Source organism: Lontra canadensis, unplaced genomic scaffold (assembly GCF_010015895.1).
Source record: "Lontra canadensis isolate GAN:19392208 unplaced genomic scaffold, GSC_riverotter_1.0 scaffold8, whole genome shotgun sequence".
NCBI classification, from domain to species: domain Eukaryota; kingdom Metazoa; phylum Chordata; class Mammalia; order Carnivora; family Mustelidae; genus Lontra; species Lontra canadensis.
The window spans coordinates 17937963-17950735 of NW_022631002.1; the positions used below are offsets into that span (position 1 = coordinate 17937963).

A 12773-nucleotide genomic window follows, 5' to 3' on the forward strand; every position below is an offset into this window, starting at 1 on the left:
CTGCAAAATCTTACAGAATGAAATTACACACAGCAGACCAGACAACTTCACTTAGCACCAGGCTGTTTTAATTTCCTCATAAGCTTAACAGAGCTTTCCTCAAAAAAGAAAAAAAAGGTTAATCAAGATCTTCCTCTCTCCAACACAACCCGAGCTGACACATCAACTACTGCAGATACTACAGTAAAGTGCTCAAACATTTCAGGAAAACAGAAAAGAGAAAACTATGGCAATTCGACAGGAAGCTTTTTAATCATTCAAAAAAATAGGTAAGGACAGTAAATTTAGTATACGTGCCCTGTTTAACTTCTTTTGCCGCCTATAGCGGACGTAGATTTTTAACTTTCCTAGTTGATTTAAACTCAAAGCATGAATACTACGTATGCGAATGTTTACTTAATGCTAAACTCTGGGCTACAGGAAGTCAGCTACTAAAGAGTAGTTACATTAGGCGTAGATATTTATAAACCAACTGCAACTAGCGACCCAGGATTCAATTACAACATCAACCCTCATATTTCAGCATATGGGCAAATTACCAGTGGGGTCAAGAATAAATTCATTCTGCCGTACTGGCGCTTTAGATCGGGTTGCACAATCCCGAGGCAGAACTGCCTTCGCCTAGCCCTAAAGCATCAGGTACTAAATACTGTACTAACTTAGCGTCAGGACATTTTAAAGCGGGAAGGAAACTAAAGGGTCGCCTGATCCAATTTAGCCACCCAATAATCCCGAATTCAGTAATTTGTCACGTCACTTGAGATCAGAATGAAATTAAGTTTTGATCCCTTTGAGATCTCTTAGCGCACAAAGTCAGGCTATCACTACAAGTGGAGTCCCATCCTGACTGTAGAAAAACTACTTGGTGCGGAACTCGAGTGTCTTCCGCCCACCGTGAGGGACCGCACCGGTCAGGTCCAGCGAAGAGCCTGGCCGCGAGTTTGGGGGCGCAGCCGGGCCCGGCGGGGGCGGCGAGCGCGCGTCCCCCCGCCCGCTCAGGCAGCGTCGAGGCGCGAGCAGCTCAGCCAGCCTTGCAGAGGGAGCTCTCGGCAGCTCTGGGGTCCCTCTGCTCGCAGCCGCAGCAGCGCCGCCTGCGCCACTCGGCGGAGACGGAGACCAGCGGCGGCGGCGCGCGGACTGGGAGCGACCGCGGAGCAGCCAAGCGGCAGGGGTACGCTCGCAGAGCGGCCGGGTAGGTTCCGGGGACCGGGCAGGCTGGAGGAGGGGCAGCCGGAGAGGAGTCGGCCAGGGCCCGACACCCATACTACACGGAAACCGGGCTGCGCGCGCGGCGGCAGTGGGTCGGGACCCTAGAGCAAGGCGGGCGCGGGAGCCGGGACGCAGAGATCGCCTTTCGGCTGCGGCCACCCGCCGCGGGAGGGGCGGAGGGCAGAGGGCGGGCCGCGGCCGGGCAATCAGTCGGGCCAAGAGCCGGCCTCGAGGGCAGAGACAAAGGAAGGAAAATGGAGTCGCCGGCGCGCGGGCCTCTGCTGCTGCCGCCGCCGCCGCCGGAGGCCTAGCGCGCCGCCAGGAGGGAGGCCTAGCGGGCGGCTGTTGGGGGGGGGTCGGCCGGGCCGCGGCGGCGACGGGCAATGGCGGCGGCCGCGCCGCAGCAGGGACGGTAGAGGGAGACAAACACCCCCCCGGCGGCGGCGCTGGCGCCGGGCTGCAGCCAGCGCCGACCGGAGCGGCCCCATCGTGACACCTAGAGGCGGCCCGCGAAACCTCCTCCACCCCGGGCCCCCTTACCTCCGCGCCACACCCCCTGCAGCGCCCGCTCCGCCGCCGCTCCACCGCTCCGGCCACCCGGCGTCCCCGGCCAGCTCCGCGCACCCGCACCGGCTACCGCCACCGCCGCTGCCGCCAAAGAAGCAGCTCCGCGCACGGTTTAATCGCTCCACAGGCTCGGACACAAAATGGCGGCGGCGCGGTGCAGTGCGCCTGCGTCGGCGCTGCCGGGGCCGCGGGTGCTGATAAGGGAAGGGACGGATGGGGGGGGCCGGCCGGGCGACGAGTGGAGGGCGGGGGAGGAAAGGTGAGGGGAGGGGTTGGCGCAGGGCAGCATGGGAGGCGGCCCCGGGCGCCAACTTTCAAAAGCGGGCGCGATGGCGTCACGGGACGCGCCGCGAGTCGCGTCACGCCGCACGCGCCCTCCCGCGCCCTCGCCCCCTCGCGCGTGGGCTCTGCGGGCGCCGCGACGTCCGGGCTCCCGCTGGGTGGGGTTTCCTGGGCGGAGGCCGCCGCCTCTGGGCGGTACAGGATCCCAGGCTTGTTTGACCTGGTTCTACAGCCGCAGTCTCCAGCCCCGAATCCGTAAAGGGGGGTTAGGGGTGGCAGGGAGGGTGTTTGGAGGAAGCGCGCGCGGGGCTAGGCGGTGTGGCTGAGGCGGTTCTTGGGCCGGGCCCCGCCCAAGTCTCCGCCCTAGCTGGGCCGGACCCTCCCTCCCAGCTCCCCACCGCAGCCCGCTACCGCGTTAAGGCCGGTTGGTCCCCCACACACTCCCAACTCCTCATAACTGTACAGCGCCTGCGGCGCGAGGATGAGAAGGGCTGTCCTTGCCCAGCGGCTTTTAAGGGAGCTCTCCGCCTCCTAAAACCGGGTGCAAGAGGAGAGGGCATGGGCTTCCCCTTGGTGTTACCAGTCCGCTTAAGCCAAGAAAGGCCAACAGAAGACCAGATTTGATGCTTATACACGACCACACCGGCCTTTTGTCAAAAGGACTTTCTTATTTGGCATGATATAATGCTGTATTTTAAAACCTACGCTTCTTATCTCTGTTCGAGAGCGAAGTTCTCTGTGGGCGGTGCCCTTCAGCCCCTTAAAGTGCGGTCGTCCCTCCCCTCCCCAGGATGCACCTGCGGCTTCTACCCAACCAGAGACGAAGTTCACCGACAGCAGACTGGAAGATTTTCTGGTGACCCAGGGAGGAGCGCCTTTGGTACTTAAGGGAATCTGACTCAAGACTGTATTCTGAACTCCCATACCTTAGATATCATGGATAACAATCGGAGCCAGCATCAACGAGACAGTTTCTGCTCCATTCAGCTGATTGTTCCCATTATGAGGATGCCAGCCCAATATTGACAGATATTCTGGGAGTTTTGTTGAAAAAGGGAATCAGAAATCTAGATTTTTGTAATGTAAAATCTTCAGATATTTAGGTGGTAGCTACTCAATCAGGTGTTTTTTAATTGCATGAACGGATTAAACTATGTATATGTGTGTGGGCTTTCACTTGGAGAAAAGAATGAAGAGAAATTCCAAGGCCAGATCCTAGACATTTTCAGCATTTAGAAATAGGATAATGGAGAAGAAAACTGAAAGGGGGCAGCCAGGAAGACAGAAATCCACAAGCGTGTTGAATTTGGAATCCAAGGGCAGACAACGTTTAGGTAGGGGGAGTGGTCAGCGGTGTCTAGTGGGGCTGAGAGGTCAACTTGGGCCAGAGACAGGGCTATTGGATTGGTCACCTTGGAATTCAGTGGAGACTATCATTGGCGAATTTGGCTTGATTCGTGGTGTAAATCAAGAGATTTTGACCTCACTAGGATGGGTTGAGAATGAATGGAAAAGTAAGGAAATAGAGCATATGTAGGCAACATGAGAAGTTTTGCTGTGAAGGGAGCAAACTTTAGGGATAACTGGAAAGTTAACTTTAGGGATAACTGTGGAAAGAAGTTTTGCTGTGAAGGGAGCAAAACTTTAGGGATAACTGTGGAAAGATCTGGGGTCAAGGGAGGAGATGTTTTAAAACCTGGCAGGATTCTGGAGCATGTTTATGTGCCATCAGGTGTGATACAGGAGAGAGAAGGCTTGCTTGACCTATATAGGAGTGAAATCCATGACAGGATATAAGGAAACTGGGAGGACTGACCTTAGATAGGAACAGGATGCTTCCACTATGATAATTAAGGTAATAAAGGTGAAGATCAGTGCAAATGCTGAGGGTGGGAGGAGCAAGCTTACAACTTTCCTAGTAGGACTGCCTACATTGGGTATGTAGGACTGGCAATATTGGGTATCCATTTGAAGTTTGTAATCATGAATTTAAAGTTAAACCAGTTGGGCAATATGTGTTTTTTTCCAGCAATATTCAGCTGCTTGGGTACAGACATGCAGAAAAGAGATCATTTGGTTTCTCAACACGAGGGCCCAAGTTTTCTGATTCCTGATCTCAGGTACTTGCCTTATTAATCACTTAATATTCTAGAAATGTGTGACTATTCGGAAAATTTACATGTGATCCCTTTTTCTAGAAACCAAATTATCGCATTTGTCTCATATATACCAGAGGGCTCAAAAGTAAAGAAAAGGCAAACTTAGGGGAAATTACTCTGGAATATTTGCTTCTTGCAATTTCTTCAGTGCTCCACCCCAGACACCTCCCGTTGTACCTAGGAACTGTGTACTAGGAACAACAAGGCTGACTTGCGCTTAAATTCTTAGCTTCTTTTTCTTTCTGGCATCTTTAATAATCTGATTAATAAACTTACTATAAGACTTTACTTCAGACCATCTTCCTTTAAGAGTACGCTATAAGAATGTTTTCTAAAGCTTTAATATGGGCAAATGTAAGTCAGTGTATTTAGATGGAAAAAACTTAAACTATATTTACAATGATATTTACAGCTGCCATGGCTTGAATATTTGTGTCCCTCTCAAAATTCATATTTGAAATCCTAATGCTCAATGTGATGATATTAGTAGGTGGGGCCTTTAGGAGGTACCTAAGTGATGAGGGTGGAACCCTCACAAATTGGATAAGTGCCTTATAAAAGAGGCTGCATGGATATCCCTGGTCCCTTCCACCATGTTAAAGAAGGCAACGGCTATGAACCAAGAAGAGGGCCTTCATCAGAATGCAGCCATGTTGGTACCTTGATCTTGGACTACCCAACCTCCAGAACTGTGAGCAATAAATCTGTTTATAAGTCACCCAGTCAGAGGTTATTTTGTTATAGCAGCCTGAGACAACTATATTTATAATAATTATATCAAGGGCACCTGGTTGGCTCAGTCAGTAGCACATGCAACTCTCAATCTCAGGGTTCTAAGCTGGAGCCCCACATTGGGTATAGAGATTACTTGAAAATAAAATCTTTAGGGGCACCTGGGTGGCTCAGTCCGTTGGGCGTCTGACTCCGTTTCTGCTTAGGTGGTGATCTCATGGGTCGTGAGATCAAGCCTGCATGGGGCTCTCTGCTCAGCACTCAGTGGAAAGTCTGGTTGAAGATTCTCTGACACTCAAGTATGCTAGCTCGCTTGCTCTCTAATGAATAAATCTTTAAAAAAAAAAAAAAAAAAGAACTATCAATTGTATGGCCTCTGAGGCATCAGTTAGAAGCCAAGAGTGGAGTCCCAGTGGCCTTGGAGCCTGCTTTCTGAAGAAAAATATCCTAGGTACTATTCTGACCCAGGGCTGAGGAAATGCTGAGGATCGCTAGAAAGGGACAAGAGGAAGTGTTTTCTTCTCCTTGTAGGAAACAGGGATATGTCCTACTTCATGGAATTGACTCCCAAGACCAAGAAATGGAGAGGCAAGACAAAAGGATAGGATGTTTCAGCCTGGACAGAAACAAGCTGAGCATGAAAAGCAATACGATCATGAGAGCCTGTGAAACCATTGGGATGATAAAAATAAGGACAGAGTTGTTCCCTGCTACTCCAGTACTACTCCAGACTACCTCACCAATGAAAACTGTGGTGATTTAAAACCACTCTGTGATTTAAGGAAGAATTCTTGATGTGAATTCTAAGGTTTGTAGGCCGCAGGAGTTCAGGGCATTATCAGCTGGGGCTGTAGGCTTACTACATGGCATTAGTGAAGTCACCACGTTCCAGGATCTGGTGCTCAGCCTCACAGGCAGGACAAGAAATGCAGTCTGTATCCTAAGAGTGTATTTCTTCCTTAGGGACTTGTCAGGTTCACAGGAGCTTGGTGGATAAGCAGAGTGCTGCTTTACTACCTGGCAAGTGGGCCAGTGTCCTGGGGCTGGCACAAGGCATGTTCTTTCCCTACAGAAGAGCCTTCTGGGAAGCCAAATTACTAGAAAGCTTGGTGAGCAGTTAATTAGATTAAGAAATGTAAATTATATAACATAAATGTTTACTCTTACCCTCTCTGGATGCTAGAGTCAGACTGTCCAGGATTTGAGTCTTAATCTTGGCTCTTTATTGGTTGTGTGATCTTGGGTGAATTGTAACAACTGTAGATTTCTTCACTGTAAGATAGGATGATAATTGTACTTCACACAGGATTAAACAAGGAAATGCTAGTAAGGTTCTTGGCATAATTCTAGACACCAGTAATCTTACAAAAAATGTAATTTATTGATTTTATAATCTTACAAAAATGTAATTATTCTTTTATTTTTATGCTTCTTGTTACCTACCTTCACTCCCAAATCATCCTTCTGGTGGACACAGTCTTTCTAGAGTCATTAACAGAATCAGTTACTGACTAGGCTTTCCTTGGCTTGAGAGCCATTCTTTCTTTCTTTTTTTTTTTTTTTTAAGATTTTATTTATTTATTTATTTGAGAGAGAGAGAGAGAGAGAGAGAGAGACAGAGAGAGAGATATCACAAGTAGGCAGAAAGGCAGGCAGAGAGAGAGAGGGTGAAGCAGGCTTCCCTCTGAGCAGAGAGCCTGATACGGGGCTCAGTACTAGGACCCTGAGATCATGACCCCAGCTGAAGGCAGAGGCTTAACCCACTGAGCCACCCAGGTGCCCTAAGAGACATTCTTTCTTGGAAAGGTGTACTTTGTGCTGTAATTCTCAGGAAACAATTCTATTTACAAGATCTTTCTTGGTTCCCCCATTGACCCATGTAAAGTCAGCAATTATTATGATCATTTATGTGTGTGTGTTTAAACTTTTTTTAAGCAAGAAAATCAACAATGGAGGAGAGGTGTTGATTTTCTAAGTAAAAATGGGCAGGAATTTTCTTGCTCACTTGGGGTAAGACCTAAAGTTACACCTGAATACCCCTGTTGTGTCTGTATCTATTATGTGAGATATAATTCCAATTTAGCAAACATTCATTGAGTACCTGCTGTTCTAGGCCCTGGAGATGTAAAAGGACTCAAGATGTGTTTCCTGTCCTTGAACTCAAAGTTTAACTGCTCAGACTGGTTAAAAACAAAACAAAAAAACACGCAACCACACCAAAACAAAATAAAACAAAAAACAATTATTGCAATAATGGTTATAACAAGAAGAAATGAATTCATAGATAAAGGAGAGTCAATCATTCTCTAGGAGTATCTCATTTCAGCTGGGTGGTAGAGGGTCAGAAGGCACTAACAAGCAAGGCAAAGGCATTTAAGGTGAAAAGCCATCATCAGGAGTGTAAAAGGGCACAAGAATGTTGGGGGACAGCAAGTCATTCTACACCGTTGGACTAGGGTGCAAAGTAGTCACACTAAACCTTTTTTTTTTTTTTTTAATACTAAACCTTATAAGATGTTTGGAAAGTTTTAGTGTCAAGGGCAACCCTTTGTCCTAACACTTTAAAGACCTGCCACTTCATATCTCCTACCCAGACCACAAGGATTTTTTTTACTGATATCTACTTTCTTCAGACCCCTATAAAAAGCCATGTTTATTTTTTATCTCTTGGTTCAAATTACTGCTTTCTAGAATCTAAAGGACTTTACCTAGACTTACATCCCACACTGGGGAATGTGCTCTTTTGTTTTCTGTGCTCTTACCTGCATTTTTCAGGCATGCATTGATCACCTTTTAATAATACATCTCATCTGTAGATTTTTTTTTTTTTTAAGATTTATTTATATGAGAGAGAGAGAGCATGCACGAGTACAAGCAGGGGGATGGGGCAGAGGCAGAGGGAGAAGCAGACTCCCTGCTGAGCAAGGAGCTCAATGCAGATGAGTCCCAGGACACAGGACCCTGGGATCATGACCAGAGCCAAAGGCAGATGCTCAACCGACTGAGTCACCCAGGCATCCATCATCTGTATGTCTTTCATTTTGCAAAATATCTTCATATCTGCCCTTTCAATTGATGTTCACAGCTCTGTTTGAAGAGCCAGACACAGTTTTGTCCTAAACTCAGGAAATGATGTGACTTGCTCAGCCATCCAGTAACTTGTTGGAAAAACCAGAATGAGTGCTTAGATCTTCCAGCCCAACCCCCTGTCTTCCAGTTCTTTCAGTGGCTGCTTAGAGGTCCTCACAGTCAGATAACATTTCCAGTCTTATAGGGATCCTCTAGAGATGATGCTTTAGCTCAGAGTGTGCCTTGGAAGGATAAGAGGTAGGGGAAAGGAAGTCAGGCAGGCTCCGTGCCTCTGTGCTCCTCCCATGCTCTCCCACATCCCCAAATGTTATGGGATTTGTTTAGAGGAGGACATGGTTTCTGCCCCTAAAAAGTTGGACATTTACTGCCTTAACTCAAAGGAAGGGCTTTAATGGTGGAAATTTCAGGCATTTGGAAGGCAAATAGCAGAAGAGTTTAGACTGATGAATTTTTAATCTAAAGTATGTTCTGAGTAACTGCTTGAGATACAGATCAATGCCCATGCTGGGTAATACTGGAGAGAGATGCCGTCCCTAGCTCTCAAGTGCTTTATATTTTGTCTTAGCCTGTAGAGGCCAGACTAAACTTCATGAGCATTAGTAGCTGGAAGTCAAGGATGGAGAGGCAAGTGTAAGGTCTGACTGCAGCTGTGGGGGGAACAGATGGATCACTGAACATCACAGTAGTCACATAAGACTTAACAGTAAAGCAAGGATGATTCTCAAGCTTCTGTCTCCAGCCCACACCCTTCTCTTCTTGCCCCAGATCTATATTTTCAGCTTCTTTCTGGTTACTTCCTCCTAGAAAACTCCCAAGTCACCTTACCTGCCTTGTTACTCGCCTCCCAACCCGCTTCCGTTATAAGGGCTCTCTCTTTTTAGTGAGTGATATCACCATCCCAGCCATCAGACCAGAAACTTGGGCTTCACTTTCTCACCTCCCACATCCCATCATCACCAAACCGTTTTTCCATTCTGCTTTGGAACATCTCTTCACTAGCCTCTCCATCCCCGCTGCCTCTATCCGGCCCAGGCTGCTATCACTTCTCCTAACTATGCCTTCAGATGCCTCACTGCTTCCTGCCTCCTCTCTCCACACAACTGCTAGAATGACCTTTCCAAAGACTAAATGTGATCACAAAATTCTCCTGCTTCAAGCCCACATATGGGTCTCCAGTTCCCTGGGGGTAAATTCCAAGCCCTACAGCCACTCCACAAGGCGCTGTGACAAGCCCCTGCTCACCTCTTCAGCCTCATTTTTTAAGATTTTATTTTTTATTTTTTTTAAAGATTTTATTTATTTATTTGAAAGAGAGAGATCACAAGTAGGCAGAGAGGCAGACAGAGGGGAAGGGGGAAGCAGGCCCCCTGCTGAGCAGAGAGCCTGATGCGGGGCTCGATCCCAGAACCCTGAGATCATGACCTGAGCTGAAAGCAGAGGCTTAACCCCTGAGCCACCCAGGCACCCCAGGATTTTATTTTTAAGTAACCTCTACACCCAACATGGGGCTCGAACTCACAACCCCGAGATCAAGAGTTGCACGCTCCACTGACTGAGCCAGCCAGGTGCCCCTCTTCAGCCTCATTTCTAATGGCTCCCTCTGGCCCCTCGTGGAGGTTTTTTTTTTTTTTTCTTTTTTCTTTTTATAGATTTTACTTATTTGTGTGTGAGAGAGAACACAGTCAGGGATAGTGGCAAGCAGAGGGAGAAGCAGGCTCCTCACTGATCAAGGAGCCTGATGTGGGACTCGATCCAAGGACCCTGGAATCATGACCTGGGCTGAAGGCGGAGGCTGAACCACCCAGCACCTCTGCATTAAATGTGGTACTTTCATACTCGAAATGTTTTGGGTGGTGCCTGTTACTTAGGTAGAATAGTCCGCAAATGCTTACACTAACATATATACATAGTGGAGGACAGAAAATAAATAAGCACTTGCAATGGGGTCTGATTAGTACTAGACCAGGGGACGTGCAGGGTGCTCTGACGGGAGTGTAGGGGAGGAGCAAGCTCCCGAAGAAGTCTGTGATGTCTAGGTTGAAGCCTACTCAGGTGAACAGGCACGGACAAGGCGAGATGAGGTGGGAAGCGTGTACCACGAGGGGCAAAAGCAAGCCCTGCAGGAGGTTCAGTAAGGCTCTAGGGCGGACCAAGAAATTAGGAGGCGTTGGGGGGCTCAGTGGGTTAAAGCCTCTGCCTTCGGCTCAGGTCCTGATCTCAGGGTCTTGGGCTCGAGCCCCGCATCGGGCTCTCTGCTCAGCGGGGAGCCTGCTTCCCTCTCACTCTCTGCCTGCCTCTCTGCCTACTTGTGATCTCTGTCTGTCACATGAATAAATAAATAACTCTTTAAAAAAAAAAAGAAGAAGTTAGGAGGCGTAAGTGAGGCTGGCTTTGTGCCCAGCTGGAGGCGCCTGGACTTTTCCCTAGGAGATAAGAAAGCCTATGTGGTGGGTTTTAGAAATCAGTCTGATGAACCACGGAGAATAGATGGAAGAAGGGTAAGACCAGAGGCAGGAAACCTGTGAGGGGACAGTTTTAATGTCTCAGTGAGAGGTCACCATGTCCCCAGATCTGAGTGGTGCCCATGGCGATACAAGGGAGTGGACAGAATTTAGAAATATTTAGGGCATTTACTTGAGACAATTATGGTGGCAGGGGTGAGAGGATAGAGGAAAGAGTCAAGTATGAGGACACTGTGTGGCTGGGTAGTTGGTAACCTCAAGAGACCTGGAGCAGAAACAGGTTTTGAGACACTGAGTGTGATTTGGGGCACGCTGAGCTGGAAACATCTTGGCTGCATTCCAAAGAGGTGTCCAGTCAGCAGCTGGATATGGGAGTGAGGAGAGAGCCCTGGGAGAACTGGCAAGGGCTCAGAATGGAAGCCCGCGGAGTGACGTTTGTAGAGGATGCTTGAGGAGGAGGTGGCAGAGAAGGCTGTAAGGACATTCAGAGGATGTAGCGAAAACGTGCATGTTAGCCATAGCACGTTAGCTACTTACTCAGTGGCTCTAAGTCAGCATTTTTTTAAAAAAAGATTGTATTTATTTATTTGAAAGAGAGAGCGAGAGAAAGAGAGGGAAAGGGAGCATGAGCAGGGGGAGGGGCAGAGGGAGAAGCAGACTCCTTGCCGAGCAGGGAGCCCCAGGCTCGATCCCAGGACCCCGGGATCATGACTTGAGCCGAAGGCAGATGCTTAACCGACTGAGCCACCCAGGTGCCCATAAAGTCAGCATTTACTGGGAGTCCATATGCCCTGGGAATATTCACAGACAAGCGAGAACTTGACCGTTGACCTCAAACTCAAATGTGGCTACCGCTACATTGCAACCTTCTGAAAACAGAGGCCCCTCCCTTGCAGGCCAATGACAGTCTTATTTTCTCAATGATAGACTGTTTTTCCATAGCTGTTTACATAGGCCCTGGAGTCCTTACCAACCTCACTCTTCCGTATTACCCAGGCCCAGAAGATGTGGGTCTGGCAGCCAAGCCATAGGATACTCCAGAGCCGCCTGTGGGTGGGGTTGGGGGAGGGGAAGAGAGCATGTCATATGCCTAGGGTTCAGCAAATTGTACCCACGCATCTTGCACAGAAACACACAAGGAAGGCACCCTCACTCTGTGGGTGAGACAAAGAAGCAGTCCTCTTCCCTCGTGCCAACCCATCTGCTTCTTTGCCTTCACAAACGTGCCTTTTTTTTCTTTCTTCTGTTTTTGGTTCTCTACAACTTTGAAAACATGAGGAAGAAGAGTAGGAGACAGGAGAAAAGGTAATATTAGACAAGGAAAGGGTAGGAGAAACGAGAGGCCCCAGTGACCACCAATACAATAAACTGCATCCTGGACTACCGCAGCCTGGTCCCTTCGTTGCAAAGCACACTTAGATTTTGTCCAGAGAGAGCCCCAGTGATGATGGCGAAGGCATGGTTGTGGCCTTGATGGCCTTGATTGCCAGGCACTCAGAGTATCACACTTCCTCTGCCCCCTCACAGAGGCTGGCACAGGCCTCACAGGACTGCTGGGCATAGGCTTTCTCTGCCCTAGTACCTTTGACTCTTGATGGTGTCACCAGCACTCACTCCCATCACCTGGGACAGCAGGAACGAGTGCCTCCCTAAACCTGTGTGACAGCAGGGTAGGAGGTGGGGGGAGCATCCTGTGGGAAGCACTTGTGAGGCTGTGTGTGTTTTGGGGAGGGGAGAGTACCAGAGGGGAGATGGGCTCTCCCTACCCTCCACTACCTCATAGAAATGAGCCTAGAGGTAGGAGACCATTCAGCCTGACCTCAAGGCATTGGCGAGAGGGGCTCTTCTAGGGTTGATCTGCATAATCGTAAACTAGGTAGGCTTGACGTGGCAAAGGACTTAGGCTCTTGTTGCCTTGGCCTCGACTGTACTTCACCTGTCCCTGGCTATTCACGGTGTCCTCATTCTGGCTCCTGACCCTCACACCCACTCTCAGCTAGAGCTGAGTACGAGGCTCTGGTCTTAGCACTCTCCTTGTAGAGGACAGAGAGGGGCCCTATCCCTTCTCAGCACTGGAAAGCAGGCCACTCGGACTTTTGGTGGCAGCCCCATTTAACCTCAGGCTGGGATATTTTTCCATCCTCTACTTCTTGCCCAGGCCCTGTCCTCTCCTGTGGATTGAGCTGTGAGCTCGTGATGGCCCAGTCACCCCTGTCTGCACTTTCCCAGGACCTGGTCAGCCAATGTTCACTTCCTCTTTCCCCACTGCACA

At 49.0% G+C, this 12773-nt stretch overlaps 2 protein-coding genes across 5 annotated transcripts in view; one reads left to right on the forward strand and one right to left on the reverse strand.

Annotated features, from left to right (window-relative positions):
* Nucleotides 1-1864, reverse strand: part of CTCF (CCCTC-binding factor) — a 52291-nt gene extending 50427 nt beyond the window's left edge. For all 3 annotated transcript variants that reach the window (XM_032854195.1, XM_032854196.1, XM_032854194.1), the window contains exon 1: nucleotides 1750-1864. The gene's annotated coding sequence lies outside the window, so the exon portion shown is untranslated. The remainder of the gene's footprint in view (nucleotides 1-1749) is intronic.
* Nucleotides 108-12773, forward strand: part of AGRP (agouti related neuropeptide) — a 58337-nt gene continuing 45671 nt past the window's right edge. The window contains exons 1-2 of one of the 2 annotated variants that reach the window (XR_004382259.1): nucleotides 125-1192; nucleotides 2849-4510. The gene's annotated coding sequence lies outside the window, so the exon portion shown is untranslated. Of the gene's footprint in view, nucleotides 1193-2848; nucleotides 4511-12773 lie in introns of those variants that run through there. The other variant, XM_032854197.1, reaches the window with a different exon arrangement.